At 34.4% G+C, this 16,579-nt stretch overlaps 1 non-coding gene across 1 annotated transcript; it reads right to left on the bottom strand.

The window, feature by feature from the left end:
- Positions 1–14,290: 14,290 nt before the first annotated feature.
- Positions 14,291–14,352, bottom strand: LOC129478053 (U7 small nuclear RNA). The gene has a single exon (XR_008656222.1). It is a non-coding gene; the product is annotated as a U7 small nuclear RNA (small nuclear RNA).
- Between the last annotated feature and the right edge of the window lie 2,227 nt (positions 14,353–16,579).

The following is a 16,579-nucleotide window of genomic DNA, read 5'->3' as shown; positions in this document are numbered from 1 at the left end:
AGAAAGTAAATTAGTACAGGCGATATGGAAAGCAATATGGAGATTCCTCTAAAAGCTAAAAATAGAATTACCATATAATCGGGCAATCCCACTGCTGGATATAAATGCAAAATAAAGAAAATCAGCATATCAAAGACATATCTGCATTTCCATCTATTGTAGCACTATTCACAATAGGTAAAATATAGAATCAACTTAATTATCCATCAGTGCATGAATGGACAAAAAAAAGGTGATACATATATACAATAGAATGCTATTCAGCCATAACAAAGGAATAAAATCCTGACATTTGCAACACTATAAATGGAATTAGAGAACACTGTTAACTGAAATGAGCCAAGGCCAGATAGGTAAATATTGCATGTTTTCACTCAGATGTGGGAGTTAAAAAAATTTATCTCACGAAGGTGGAAAGTAGAATGATGGTTACCAGAGTATCAGAAGGGTAATGGGAGGCGGTGAGGGGAAGAGAGGATGGTTACTGGGTACCAAAAAGAAGTTAGTAGAAATAAGATCTCGTGTTCAGTAGCACCGTGATGTGATTATAGTTAACAATAATTTATTGCATATTTCAAAAAGAACTAGAGGAGCAGATTGGGAATGCTCCAGATACAAAGAAATAATGTGTTTGAGGTGATGGATATCCCACTTGCCCTGATTTGATCAGTACACACCATATTCTTGTATCAAAATAACACATGTATCCCATAAAAATGTACAACTAATAAGTACTTAAAACATTTGTTAAAAGAACAGCAATTCCACTACTGGGTATATACCCAAAGGAATATAAATCACTCTGTTATAAAGACACATGCATGTGAACATTCATTGCAGCATTATACGCAATGGCAAACACATGGAATCAACATAAATGCCTATCAATAATTGACTGGATAAAGAAAATGCAGTACATATACACCATGAAATACCATGCACCCATAAACAAGAATGAAATCATGTCCTTAGCAGGAGCTTGGATGGGGCTGGAGGCCATGATCCTTAGCAACCAAAGGAACAGAAAACCAAATACTGCATGTTCTCACATAAGTGGGAGCTAAATGATGAGAACACATGGACACAGAGAGGGAAACAACACACACTGGAACTTTTCGGAGGGTGAGGATCAGGAAAAATAAACAATGGGTACTAGCCTTCATACCTAGAAAGAAAACAATCTGTACAGCAAACCCCCATGACACAAGTCTACCTATGTAACAAACCTGCACTTGCACTTCTGAACTTAAAAATTATGTTAAGAAAAGCACATAATGCCTCTGTAAAGAGGCATGATTTAGATTGAGCTTTTAAACACATGTATTTAAATCCATCATAATAAGGACTAATGCAAAAAGAAAATAAACATGTTGTATGAAATGAAAAAAAAGGGCTACGAGATATCATGGGAATTAATTTAAGAGAACCAAAATAAATGGAAAAACATCCTTTGTTTGTGGATAGAGACTTAACTTTGTTAAGACGGCAATGCCAATACTTCTCAGAATTATCCACAGATTAAACACAATCCCTATCAAAATCCCATGACTTCTTTGCAGACCTGGCAAGCTGTTCCTAAAAGACTTATGTAAATGCAAGGGGCCTAGTATACCCAAAGTAATCTGATCCTAAAAGACTTATATAGATGCCTAGTATACCCAAAACAATCTTAGATAAACAAATTTGGAGAGGCCATACTTGATAGTTTCAAAACACACAACAAAGCTGCAGTAATCAAGACAGTGAGGCACTGGCACAAGAGTCCATATAGACATCAATAATACATTTAAGAGTTTAGAAGTAAATGCTTATCTTTATTATATTAATAATTCATCTTTGACTAGATACCAAGAAAACTTGATGGAGAAAAGGATAGTCATTTTTAATAAATGGCACTAGAATACGTGGTTATCCACATGCAAGTCAAAGAAGTTGTATTCTTACCCCACACCATACAGAAAATTATCTCTGAATGGGTCATATACCTAAACATAAAAACAAAAACTGTAAAACTGTAAGAATAAAATTAAGTAAATCTTCATAATACTGGATTAGGTAGTGGCTTATTTTACATACTATCAAAAGTATAAGAAATAAAAGAAAAAAATGGATACAATTAACTTTATCAAAATAAAAACGTTTGTGCTTCAGGTGTGCTATCAAGAAAGTGAAACAACCCACTGAATGGGAAAATATTTGCAAAATGTATTGCTACCTAACATAAAATTACAATTCAGCTTTAACAATTTAAAAAATGGAATTTTAATAGACATTTAATCAATGAAACTATATAAATGTTCAATAAGCACATGAAGAGACCTTTTCTTTTGTCTTATTACTCATTAGTGAAATACAAATTGAAGGTGAAATGTTATACGACCTTGCACTCACTAGAATGTTTAAAAGTAAAAAGATAGATACCAAGAACTATTGGTAAGGTTGTGGAAAATTTGGAACCCTCATATATTGCTGATGGGATCATAAAATGATGCACCTGCTTTGGAAAACAATTTGGCAGATTCTCAAATGGTTAAACATAGAGTTACCGAACAATGCATCACTTTCACTCTTATGCATATATCCAAGACAAATGAAAATATGTCCCCACAAAAAATGTGTACATGAGTATTTATAGCAGAATTATTATTAATAATAAAATATAAAAACAACCAAAGTATCTACAACATGGGCGAACCTTGAACACATTAGGCTCAGTACAAGGACTCTATCATAAAATGATACATACATATCATATAGTTTTATTTATGGGAGATATCCAGAATAGGAAAATCCATAGAGATAGAAAGTAGGTTATTGGCTGCCTGAGATTGGGAGAGAAAATGGAGAGTGACTACTGATAGGTACAAAGGTTTTTTTGGATGATAAAGATGTTCTAAAATTAGATAGTAGTGATGATCATTCAACTTGGTAAACATACATAAAATCGCTGAATTATAGACTTTGAAAGGTTGAATTTTATGATGTGTGAATTATATCTTGATAAAGTTGTTATTTTCTAAAAGCAGAAGAAAGGAAAAGCATTTATCTGAACCATGACAAGAATGGAAGAATAGCTGCGCAGTTTGGATTGCTGCTGTTTTACTGTGCTCTCACAAATTCCAAATACAAATGTTGGTGAGACTTGTTGCATAATGGATTAAGGATGTCCTGTGTATAAATAATTTCCTGTGATTCATAATTTCTAACTGAATTTGTCAAGTGGGAGGCTTTAGCAAGTATTGGAAAGAAAGAAGAATATAGAAATCAATACATCTATTTTCCTACTTTTCTATCGTAAGTGGCATTTCTTCAAGTAAGCCAGATTGCCACCCCTCAGTGATGGACAGATGTATTGTAATTAACCTGCCATTAGGTAGTTGGATATTCTTTCTGAGTAATGGAGCCATGTTGAGTGTTTAGCTTACTGTTGGCTTCTGCTCATTCTGGGCCTTCAGTAGAAGGATAATCATATGAGCAGATCACGTACCCAATGATGCAGAAGAAGCTGGCCTAATGGAATTTGACAGGCCAGCTGAAGGGTCAGTCACAGTGCCAAATGGCAAACAATACCCAGTGAGATTGGTAATTTTTTCTTCAAATTTTTTCATCAATTAAAAATCTAAGATACTGTTTTTACCATAGGCCAGATTACATAGATTAGAGAACCAAGATATAAATGTTAAAATGACCCATCCTACCATTATACCAAATAATGCACTTGGAGATTTTTGGTTTCTTTTCTCTGCAACTTTGGTCTGCAATTTCACAGGTTTTAGCTTTCAAACAAGAATGTTTCTATCAGGGATAGAATTTAATAAGCAATCTTATTAAAAGTAGATTTGAGATTTTTTTGGGGATATTTTGATATTCTTGAGCCTTTATATTCGAATACTCTTCCAGTCATGATAGATAAAGGTATAGATATAGAGATAGACATATATGTACATGGACATGTATTATCAGGGAAAGTTTTAGTTGCTACTACACAGTACTTGGAAGTAAGGACAGTGTTTGGAGCTCAGGCAATTTCTTGTACTTACCTCTTCATGAGTTCATGTACTACATTAAAGATCACTGAAATATTTGAGTAATGTAATAAATGTAGTACTACTAGTATGTCAGATGTTTTAAGAATAAAGTTGAACTATCAGGTAAAATAAAATAAATAAGAGCTAATATTCCAACTGAAGACAACAGAAAAATGATAGAGGTGGTTAAACAGGAAACAATAAATGCAAATCTGTGTTCTGTTTCAAAAATGAGTTCTATAGCAGCAACATATACATTTCTTTTCCCCATTTCCTTTCCTCCACTACTTTGAATGAAGAGTAATGATTAGGTTGATTTAACATTTAGTTCATAGGTCATCGATATATCATGAGAAGCCACAGCAGATGGTTATTTCACCTGGAAAAATTAAATTCTAAATAGATATGTCTTTGAGATACTTCCTGGATAGAAGGAAAGAGACCATTTCTTTATTCAAGTGTAGATGTCTCATATTAGGCAGAAATATGAAGGTTTTTTTTTTTGAGTCAAACATGCCAAAAAATTAAAATGCACACAAGATAGAACAAGAGGTGTAGAGTGCCTTTCCTGAACCTGCATGGCCAAGAATTTTTTCTTTGCCAATCCTGTGTGGTAGTCTTTACTGCAGCTAGGCTGACTGCAATAGGGATATTTTCCAGGTGGCCTTAACAACTGACTTCCAGCTAGATTTTACTCATGGGAAGAACCAGTGGAAGAATGGAATGCAATATTTTCCCCTGTATATGTGGGCAGCATCTGTGTCAGTGACTGAATCTCCTCCATAAAACTAACTCTCACCAGACTCCCAACCTTGCAGCATCTGCTGAGTAATGCCAGCCATTGTGCTCCAATTCTAATAGCCCTTCCCATTAGCTTTCCTTCCTAGTTTTAGAGGTGGTTATATGTTGTTAATTTCTGAGTTGTCTTACTGTTTCCTGCTCAGATCCTAAGGTCTCTTATAAAAGTTGTATATGCAAAATGCCTCTGATAAAATTTCCTTAAATATTAAATGTATCTCTCTTTTTTGATTAGATATTATCCATATGGTACCCCTTATACTCCAAATACCTAGTAAAAACACTTGATGCACAAATTTTAATTATTTATAAAATAACGCATATGTGACCAAGATATTATTCACTTATAAAATCTACATTAAAGTAGATATATTAAAATTGCCTTACAATAATGGAGCTAATGTAAGATTTATACTTTTCATGTTTTTTTTTTTGAGAAAAATACATGCTGTGAATCAGGTAGGCTTTTAAATGCAGATTAAAATAAGCAGTATTCAAGTCTCCACGAATATTGTCTTTTGGAATCTCATGTAGATTTTTCAAATCTGTAGCCCTAATACTTGCCATGCAAATGATTTGTGATCTGGAACTGGCCACCTCTTCAATCAATCATTTAATAATGAAATTACAGCCTCTCTACCCTTTTGTCCTTTCTACTACTTCTGTGGACCTCAACAAAGTATATGTCGATATGCAGTATAATTTGAATTGGAAAATGCTTTTGTGGAGAGCTATTGTAATACATTGTGCAGCACACAGTTTTGTCTGGGGAATATTGGACTGTGCTATGTACAGGAAGCAGCATTAAAACTGAACACTGGCCAGGCACGGTGGCTCACGCCTGTAATCCCAGCACTTTGGGAGGCCGAGGTGGGTGGATCACGAGGTCAGGAGATCGAGACCATCCTGGCTAACACGGTAAAACCCCATCTCTACTAAAAATACCAAAAATTAGCCGGGCATGGTGGCGGGCACCTGTAGTCCCAGCTACTAGGGAGGCTGAGACAGGAGGATTGCTTGAACCTGGGAAGTGGAGGTTGCAGTGAGCCGAGATTGTGCCATTGCACTCCAGCCTGGGCACGACTCCATCTCAAAAAAAACAAAACAAAACAAAACAAAACAAAAAAGCCCTGAATACTGTATATTTGTTAATGATTTGAACTAATTAATATACATTAAATAAGACTTGCTTCTTTCTTTCAATTTTCCAGTTATTTGGATTGCATGCATTTGTGAACGTGACCTTTTCTGATGTTTTTCAAATTCTGAAGTCATGCTCTTGGTTAAGGTTAAAAAAAGTGCATTTGTTTTCTTTAATAATATAAAATTATTCTTGATGCAATTTTTTATTTCCATGACTTGTACCTCATAATGGAGGGAATGATTAAAATTTATATTAAGAAATGACTTTGAACTCAAGTTCATGTCATAGACTTTGATAATCAGAAGCCATAAATAGATTTGCAAAATGCCATTGTATCTCTTAACATAACAAATAACAACCAATTCTACTCACAGCTGAATTGCACAATGATTTTGATGATTCTGTTTATTTCAGCTAGTCTTTAAGATGTATGTCATTACTCAAGCTTCATCCTCAGCACTATGAAGTAAAGTAAAATGATGTCATTTTGCTTATCTTAGTTAATAATGTCCTCGCTCCCCAAATCATTATAACAAGGAATAAACATGAAAAATGTTATATCTGAAAAATCTTTTTGGCATTTATTTCTGAATTATTCTCTCTTTGGAGCCCCACATTCTTTGTTATTTTATTCACTATAACCTCTAAACCATTTTCTACCAAATATCTGGCCCTATCTAGTAAAGGTACTCCGTTGTGTACTAAATTCCCTTTTCTCTGCATCAATATAGTTGCTGATTATATATCTATATATTTGACTAACTTTATCATTACAGGGAAATAAAAAAATGCCTTAGGTATTATTAAACAGCATTTGCTCAAGCAAAGTTCACAAATAAAAATTTGTGCAAATAAGTATGTACTCAGTACTACAAAACTCTAAATGTATTCTAGGTAAGCTATTCTGGTATTTGGTATTCGAGTTTAAAATTGAAAGCTAGCTGAAAACATTACTGAGACATTTTATTATAAATTATAACATGTTTCTATAGGATAAATTTCAGTCAATTATATTTAATTGTTGGAACTATAGTATTATCAAATCAGAGTCTAACATCTTTGTTGCTGAAATTCAGCAGAGGCAGAAAGGCCTGGCTGTGAATTTTGAAATTTCTGCAGTGGTTATTAACATAAGAACTGAATTGGATATTATGCTTCTTTTATATCATGGATTCTGTCATCTGAGTTATACTTCCACTCAAATCCTGTCCTTGTTCAAACATTCTGGCATTAGAAAATGGAAAATGTAAATCAGATGAAATGCGATACATTGTTCATATAAATCTAAAAACTTAGAACAGGATAAATTACTGTTAATTTAAGGCAGAATGTATTTCCTCAAATATAAATGTAATTATGCAATAATTATTGGAATGAATTAGAAATTCATATCTTTAAAGTTAAAAGGATTCATAATTTTACTATTCTAAATAAAGCATAACTTATGTAAATCATTGCTAATATATACCTAAATTATACAAATTAATAGGTTTAAAATTAATTTAATACATTATACAAATTAATAGGTTTAAAATTAATTTAATACAAATCAGTATTAAATTAATATTACTCAATAACTACTAAAATAAATAGTCTGACCAAATAAAATGGTGATGCAATTAGGAAGATGTTTTAAAAAGAATAAAAATATCAGTTTGATTTTGGGTGATCAGAAATAAACATTTATTCAGGATATAGCTTGTTTTCTTGCTATAGAAAACCCTCTTATTCTCTAGATTTACATCAAATTGTCAAAAATAAAGAAATCCACAAATAGAAATTAACACATTTTATATGTGTATTAAACTGTACTAAATCTTCCATGTATTACAATTAGGTATTATTTACAAGAATACCTCATTCAGGCCGGGCGTGGTGGCTCACGCCTGTAATCCCAGCACTTTGGGAGGCCGAGGCAGGTGGATCACGAGGTCAGGAGATCGAGACCATCCTGGCTAACGTGGTGAAACCCCGTCTCTACCAAAAATACAAAAAATTAGCCAGGCGTGGTCGCGGGTGCCTGTAGTCCCAGCTACTTGGCAGGCTGAGGCAAGAAAATGGCTTGAACCCGGGAGGCGGAGAATGCAGTGAGCCGAGATCGCGCCACTGCACTCCAGCCTCGGAGACAGCAAGACTCTGTCTCAAAAAAAAAAAAATACTTCATTTCGGAGAATTGCAAAAAAAGTTAAGCACACTTGATGAAATAAGAGGAAAATATTATGGTAGGTGTAGGTAATACATTCTTTAATTTAAAAAGATTATATATATATCATATATATTTATATATATATGATATATATATATATTTTTATATATATATTTATATGAAGACAAAGATAGTGGCTTGAACATCCATTACTGTGATCCTGCCTTAATGTCTATAAATAAGATGACTTTTAATACATTGAGTCTGTGTTGAGTTTTACTTTTCATGGTCACATAGTTCATATACACACACACACACACACACACACACGCACACACACTCGGCTTTGACCTGTGAAATATACACTATTCTAGATAGTGAAAAATTAGTAGAATATCTGCTCTGAAAGCTTGCTTTAATGTAGGGGAACCAGGCAATAACAAAATATAAATATAAATATATAATATGTCCTGTAGTTACATGTGTTATGAATAAAATAAAACAGACTGGGGAGAGTAGAGAACACTGGGGCCCAGAAGAGGAGTTGCTATTTTATGGTAGAGGAAAGCTCTCTTTAAATGTCAACAGGAAGCTGAAGTTAATGAAGAACCACACTATGTGGATATCCAGGATAAGAATACTCCAGTCAGAAAGGGTAGCAAATTCGTAAGTTCTGAAACTGGAGATTACTTAGAGTTGCAATAAACACCATGGAGGCCATTACGGGCCTATCACAATAAATGAAAAGAAAGATAGTGGCTTGAACATAAATTACTGTGATCCTGCCTTAATGTCTATAAACAAGATGACTGTTAATACATTGAGTCTGTGTTGAGCTTTGCTTTTTATGGTTGCATATTTCAGGATGTATATCTTCATTGGGAGCATCTATCATATCAACTTGCTGTCCATTGAACTTGAAAGATGAAGCATTATTTTTGGGTTTCTAATTTTGTTTTGAAGTTGATTAAACAAATTAGCAAAATTTTGATAAATAATTCTAATAGAAAAAATATAATTTAAAAAATAATTTTAAAAGGATAATAGAAAACATATGCATATAATTTTATATTGAGAGATGAAATATGAATACAGACTCAATTACATATCATTGGTGGTAGCATAAATGTCTATTATATATTTAGAATTATCATTTAACATCAATTATAAAATGGCAGTTTACAGTCATCAAATCTTGTATATTAGCTAGAAAAAGCTATATTTTATTACAAATGAAAAAATAACAAATAAATATAAAATAATTTTAATATTTTTCATTCTATTTTGATGACTCTATAACAGGACTTAACTCTAGATTTATAATGCATGTTTTAAAGGAATAGAATATATCACAGATCAATATTTTGCTTTCTTTGAACTATTCTTTCATACAATCTGGAAGGAATTAATTAAAACATATTATTGCTTATGTGTACATACACATAAACAGACAAACACTCTTAATCATCCTAGAAGCTGTATGGGATAATGGAAAGAATATAGGTCTGTGGTTAGGCTTATGTTTAACTCCTGTCTGCAGCAGTAAAATGTATACATCCTCTGGGAATTTGCTTAATTTGAACACTGTTTGAAGAATGGGGATATTAAATATTTATGACATACCCGTCATGAAAAGGTGATTTAAATATTAGTCATAACACATATAAAATAAGCATATCCACTTTTAGTTAACATTAATTATTAGTATTTTTATTGTGTACTTTTTATAACATATTAAATAAGTCATATACATAGGCAAACACAAGGTCAACAAATGCAAAGCATGTAATCAAAACCCTGTAGGGAAACCTCATCATCTTTGCATATTATGGAAGTAATTTCTGTCATGTTTTATCAGTTTTATAGACAATGATTTAGAGGATTTCTTGGTGTTCTTATTACTGAATATTAAAGGATAAGAAATGTAGCATATTCTTTGATTCCATGTTTAACAGATTCTTCAGCACTATCATGTCAAAAATTGTTCAATAGGTGATAAATGGACAAATGAATTCAAATAGCAATAAACAAATCTGTATAAGTTCACCTGAGATATATGTCAAATATCTCTAAAGTAACATTAAATGCTTAACTTATGCAACACACATCACTGTCACCAAAATATGAAAATCATTTATTTTCTCTTTTTTCCATTCTACTTAGTGGGAAGTGGGTAGCAATATAACAAACGTCTCAAACTTAGAGCTCTACTTTGATTGTTCTAAATCATTTTTTAAATTCAGTTTTAAATACACTGAGGCCAAAAAAGAGCAATAAATATGCTTGTGTTTTTGAAATAAAAAATATAAAGTTTTTTTTCTGAGTTACTGCCATGTTGCATACCATAACAATGTATTAGTAATTAATTCAATTTATATGACATGTTTTTCTAATGATCTTTCTTACATATTATTAAATTTTTATTTTATATTTAAATTACTTCAAGGTGATGAAAACTAAACAGGAATTAAAAGACTGCTCTCTCAATCTCAAGAGCAAATTAACAGTATATTATTACTTTGCTTTTTGGAATAAATAGCAAATTTGAAAATTGTTTTTAAGTTTTCTTATACTCTCTGACACTATCTTTTGCTCTTTCTTTTAATCTCCTTGCACACACACACACACCACACACATTACACATGCACACACTACATACATATACAATTTTGGTTACTAAGCCCAGAACAACTATGAATAGTTTGTGTTCTCTGTGGTAATCAATGGTCTCTGGTGATCTGAAAGTTGGGATACATGTATGAATAAGATACCAGGTGGCAAATAGTACACTAAATATATAGCATGTGCTTAGAGTGAAATTCACCATTTAAAGTAATGGTGTCTGCCTTAAAAAGGATCATACAAAACATCACGAAACATTATTTATTGCTCATTACTTTTTTCTGTAAAATGAATTATGATAAATTCTTTAAAAGTCAGTGATATGTGTTATGTACATTTACATACTTTTGTACTTAGAACTGTATCTTTTTCAAAGTAGTAGCAAAAATACATATCAATTCCTAGGCAATGGCCAATGACCTAATCACTTAATCAGCATTTAAAAAGAAATAGTCAAAAAAAGTGTAGATACAAAGGTCTGGGTAGAGGTATGTCAATGAACAAATGGTAACGAGCATGCACTGATAAGATTTTTATCACATAAATAAGAATCCACCATGAAAAAGTACTAAACAGCTGAATAGACTAAAAAACTTGGTCAGTTGATCACTCACCAAAGAGCTGGTAAAAGGGACACAATAGCACAGAGTAGCCCTGGTGATAGATGAAGGATATGGATGGGACCAACAGCGTTGTCTCACTTACCACAGCCAGCTTTGTTATGCTATCCTTGAATGTCCAACCTGTAAGCAAAAAAGCCTAATGCTGAACCTCCAGTATGGCATTATTCCTTGAGAAGTTAAAAAGCCGTTCGATTACAAATCAAGTGCATTGGGACTCTTTCTTCTTTCAGAGTCCACAGTTTGTTTTTTGTTTTGTTTTGTTTCTATTTTGCTTTTCTTTTCGTTTTGCTTTGTTTTTTTTGTACAGCGATAGGTACCTATTATGCACATAGAGTTGCCTTCCCCGTAGGTACAGCCTCAGTCAAAAACTATCTGGAGGCTTGCAACATTCCTTACCAACAGACATAACCCCTCTTCCCCCACCAAACAACAACAACAACAACAAAACTTCCAGTGATATAAAATTTCACAGCAAAGAAGGTGTAAAATTGGACCCAATACCAAAGAATTGTATCCACACATCCTAAAGCACTGAAACTGCCTCCTAGGCTCAGCTGAAACACAAGAACAGAGAAATACTCTTTAAAAATAAGGCATTATACATCAGATAGAGTATACTCATTAAAGCAATAAGCTCTGTATGTTGTTGTGCCCCCAAAAGAGGAGCAAATGGGTCCAAAAACCAAGAGAGGTAACCTGAGAGGCGGAGGTTGTGGTGAGCCGAGATGGCAACACTGCACTCCAGCCCAAGTGACAGAGTGAGACTCCAAGAGGGTGGAGGGGTAGGGGATAGGATTGACTTTATATATCATCTCACTCACTGGGATCTCTATGGTTCCTGTCCATGCAAATCTGGTTCCTCAGGTTTAGAAGTCCTGGTCCCCAAAGTGAGAACACTGGCCTGAAAACACAGCAAGTGTTCCATTACATTACAAAATTATGATTGCCACCATGACCCTTTAACTTCTGTTCAGGGAACAACAGGAGAAAGGAGGAGTCTCAGCCGTGACAGGTTTGTAATTCATATCAGAAGCTGGATATCGGGCTGCTTTTACACAAAGCAGATGGGATATTTACAGAACACAGTTGATCCACTTTGGTACCTCTTGGTACTCTCTTGCTTTGTTATAAATTTGCATGCCTGTGTGAAGCAACCCAAGCTGAAAAGAGTGCATTCTCGAGGGCTTATACCCTTCAGAATGAAGGTTGAATCTAAAATGTGTCTCTTATTAATAGTATATAGTTGGATCATGATGGTTTTTGTGTTTGTGTGTGTGTTTCTTTAATCTCAGTTTTTTTTTATTGGAATGACTAATCCATTTATAATTCATACAATTATTAATAATGTGGGATTCACATCTATCAAGTTCCTAGTTGTTTCCTATACGTCTTAGGTCATTAAGTTTCTCTATTCCTGTCTTCTATTAAATAGATATTTTCTAATGTTGATTTTAATTCACCAGATGTTTCTTTTTACTATATTTTAGGTTATTTTCTTATTGGTTTCCTTGAGGATTATAATTAACATGTTAGCTATAATCATATAGTTCAGATTTATAGCAATTTATCTTACATACAATATAAAATATCAAGTTAGCTCAATTTCTTCTCTCCTCCTTTGTACTAATGATGGTACAATTTTATAACTATTGCTGTACACAGGTCTATATATGCTTTAAACTATATTTTTTGTCATGTGTGCCCATGATAGACTCAACTTATTTAGCTTATTGATCAGCTAATAATCGAACAGAGAATTCTACAAATACCTTGAACCAGTAAGACATATGAGTTATAAAGGAGAAGAAGAGTTACAAACCAAAACTACATTTATACTGTTTTTTAAATTATAATTTTTACCTATGTAGTTACCTTTTCTATATACTTTCTCTATTTCTTGGCATAGATTCAAGTCATTCAGCAGGGTTTCTTCATTTAGCCATATGATATTTCTGTACTATTTTTTACAGAGTAGGGCTACTAGCTATGAATTCTCTCAGGCTTTCTTTTTAATTAATTAAAGAATGTCTGTATTTTTCCTTTATTTTAGAAGCATAGTTTTGCTGGCTAGATAATTATTGATTGACAGTCTTTTTTTCCCAACAGTTTAATATGTCATTTCACCACTTTATGGCGCTAGTGCTTCTGATGATTAGTCAGCTGTTGAACTTACTGAAGCTGCCTTGTATATTTTGAGTCATTTTTCACTTGCCACTTTAAAAATTATCTGTTTTGTACTATGCTCACTCCTGGGTGTGGGTTAAATCACACCCCAAACCTCAGTAAAACACAATATACTTTTGTAACAAACATGTGCGTGTAGCCCCTGAATCTAACATAAAAGTTGGAAAAAATATCTTTTTGGCTTTCAACAGTTTGACTATGACATTTCTAGATGTTTAGGTTTAAACTCTTTGAGTTATCTCCTTGGGAGTTTTTTGAGCCTTTTCAGTGTATCCATTAATGTGATGTTGTTTTTTTAAAACACTCTTGGAAAATGAAGATTAAGGCAAAGTTTAGACTTTCCAAAGTCACAAATATTATTTCTGCCACTTTTTGTCTCTCTTTTCCTCTGACACTCTCCATACATGTCAATAAGCGTGATGATGCCCTGGAGGTTACTGGAGGTTACTGGAGCTCTGTTTATCGCTCTTTCTCTTTTTTTTTTTAAAGCCTAAATAACCTCAATTGGTATATCTTTGAATTTTATGATTTGTTCTCTTGCCAGATGAAAATGTTGTAACCCTGTTTCATTTCAGTTATTATACTTTTCAAATTTAGCATTTACATATGGTTCTTTTTAAAAAATTATACTTCTTTATATTGTCATCGTAAACATCATTCTATATTTCCTTTTAATTATTTGTGCATAATTTTCTTTAGTTCTTTGAACATATTTTTAATCTTTTTTTTTTCTTTTTGGTAGCAGGGAGTCTTTCTGGTAAAGACCAGAAAATCTACTAGACACATTCTAAAAGAGTTGTAAAACTGAAAAACATATTTTAATAGCTAATTTAAAAACTTTTGTCTAGTAAGTTCAACATCTGGGCTTCATTGTTGCAGTTTCTATTAACTATTTTGCTTGGCTTTTCTTCTGTGTTTGGTTCATATTTTCCTGTTTCTTTTTGTACCTCATTTTTTAACAGTCACACATATTAAATAATACAGCATGGAAATACAACCATGGAAATCAATTTTATCCCTTGTCTTCAGAGTTGTGTTATTGCTGCTATTATTATTGTTCTTTGTTCATTTAATGACTTTCCTGAACTAATTCTTCAAAATATTGATATAGTTTGGATGTGTGTACTCGCCCAAATCACATATTGAAATGTAATCCCAATGTTGGAGGCGGAGCCTGGTGGGAGGTGACTAAATCATGCAGGTGGAATTCTCATGAGTGGTGATATAATTTGCCTCTGCGTCCCTACCCAAATCTCATATTGTAGCTCCCATAGTTCCCGCCACCATCCTCCGGATGCCAGAATGGTAGATCCACCAACAGCTCGAACCCTGTGCCTGGAAAAGCCACTGACACTGAACACCAGCCGGTGAAAGCAGCCAGGAGGGAGGTTGCAAACTGCCGAGCCATAGGGGCAGAGCTGCCCAAGTTCAGGGTAACCCACCTCTTGCATCAGCATGACCTGGAAGTGAAACGTGGAGTCAAAAGAGATCATTTTGGAGCTTTAAGATTTGACTGCACTGCTGGATTTTGGATTTGCATGGGGCCTGTAGCCTCTGTGTTTAGGCTAATTTAGGGCTGTATCTACCCAATGCTTGTACCCCCATTGTATCTAGAAAGTAACTAACTTGCTTTTGATTTTACAGGCTCATGGGTGAAAGGGACTTGCCTTGTTTAGGATGAGACTTTGGACTGTGGACTTCTGAGTTAATACTGAAATGAGTTAAGACTTTAGGGGACTGTTGGGAAGGCATGATTGATTTTGAAATGTGAAGACATGAGATTCGGGAGGGGCCATGGTCAGAATGATATGGTTTGGCTTTGTGTGTCCACCCAAATTACATCTTGTAGCTCCCATAATTCCCATGTGTTGTGGGAGGGACCCTGTGGGAGATAATTGAATCATGGGGCAGGTCTTTCCCATGCTGTTCTCCTGGTAGTGAATAAGTCTCAGGAGATCTCATGTTTTAAAAACGAGAGTTTGGGTCTGGTGTAGTGGCTCACACCTGTAATCCCAACACTTTGGGAGACTGAGGCGGGTGAATCACTTGAGGTCAGGAGTTCGAGACCAGCCTGCCAACGGGGTGAAACCCCTCTCTACTAAAAATACAAAATTAGCCTGGTGCAGTGGCACACGCCTGTAATCCCAGGTACTCAGGAGGCTGAGACAGGAGAATCACTTGAACCTGGGGGGGCAGAGTTTGCAGTGAGCCAAGGTCGTGCTACTGAACTCCAGCCTGCAAGAACTCCAGACAGCACGAGACTGTCTCAAGACAAAAAACAAAAAGAAAAACAAAACAAAGCAAACAAAAATGGGAGTTTGCCTGCACAAGTTCTGTATCTGTTTGCCTGCCACCATCCATTTAAGATGTGACGTGCTCTCCTTGCCTTCTGCCATGATGCCTCCCCAGCCATGTGGAACTGTAAGTCCATTAAACCCTTTTTCCTGTATAAATTACCTAGTCTCAGGTATGTCTTCATCAGCACCATGAAAACAGACTAATACAAATGGTTTAGTACCATCTACCTTGGTCCTGTCCCCATTATAGTGAGTGAGTGCTCATGAAATCTGGTTGTTTAAAAGTGTACAGTATCTCCCCCACTTGCTCTTTTGCTCCGGCTTCAGCCATGGGAAGTGACTGCTCCTGCTTTGCCTTCTGCCATGAGTGAAACTCCCTGAGACCTCCTCAGAAGCAGATGCCGTCATGCTTTCTGTACAGCCTGCAGAAGTGTGAGACAATTAAACTTGTTTTCTTATAAATTACCCAGTCTAAGATATTTCTTTATAGAAATGCAAGAACAGCCTAATACTTTTATATATTCTTTGTCATATGCAGCCATGGCAGACTCAACTTATTTCGCTTATTGATCAGCTAATAATTGGACAGATATTTCATTAAATGCCTTGAATCAGTAAGTCTCCCAGTCTTTGCTGAGGGGTTCTGGATGTGTGCTAAAGCATTCCTTCGATGTTTTGCAATTTTACAGCTGTGTCTTAACCTTTATTTCCTGCATGTAAATGTAACAAACCTGCAC

This window comes from Symphalangus syndactylus, chromosome 2 (genome assembly GCF_028878055.3).
Source record: "Symphalangus syndactylus isolate Jambi chromosome 2, NHGRI_mSymSyn1-v2.1_pri, whole genome shotgun sequence".
NCBI lineage: Eukaryota > Metazoa > Chordata > Mammalia > Primates > Hylobatidae > Symphalangus > Symphalangus syndactylus.
Note: the sequence above shows the minus strand (reverse complement) of the source record. Positions and strands in the feature narration are given on the sequence as shown.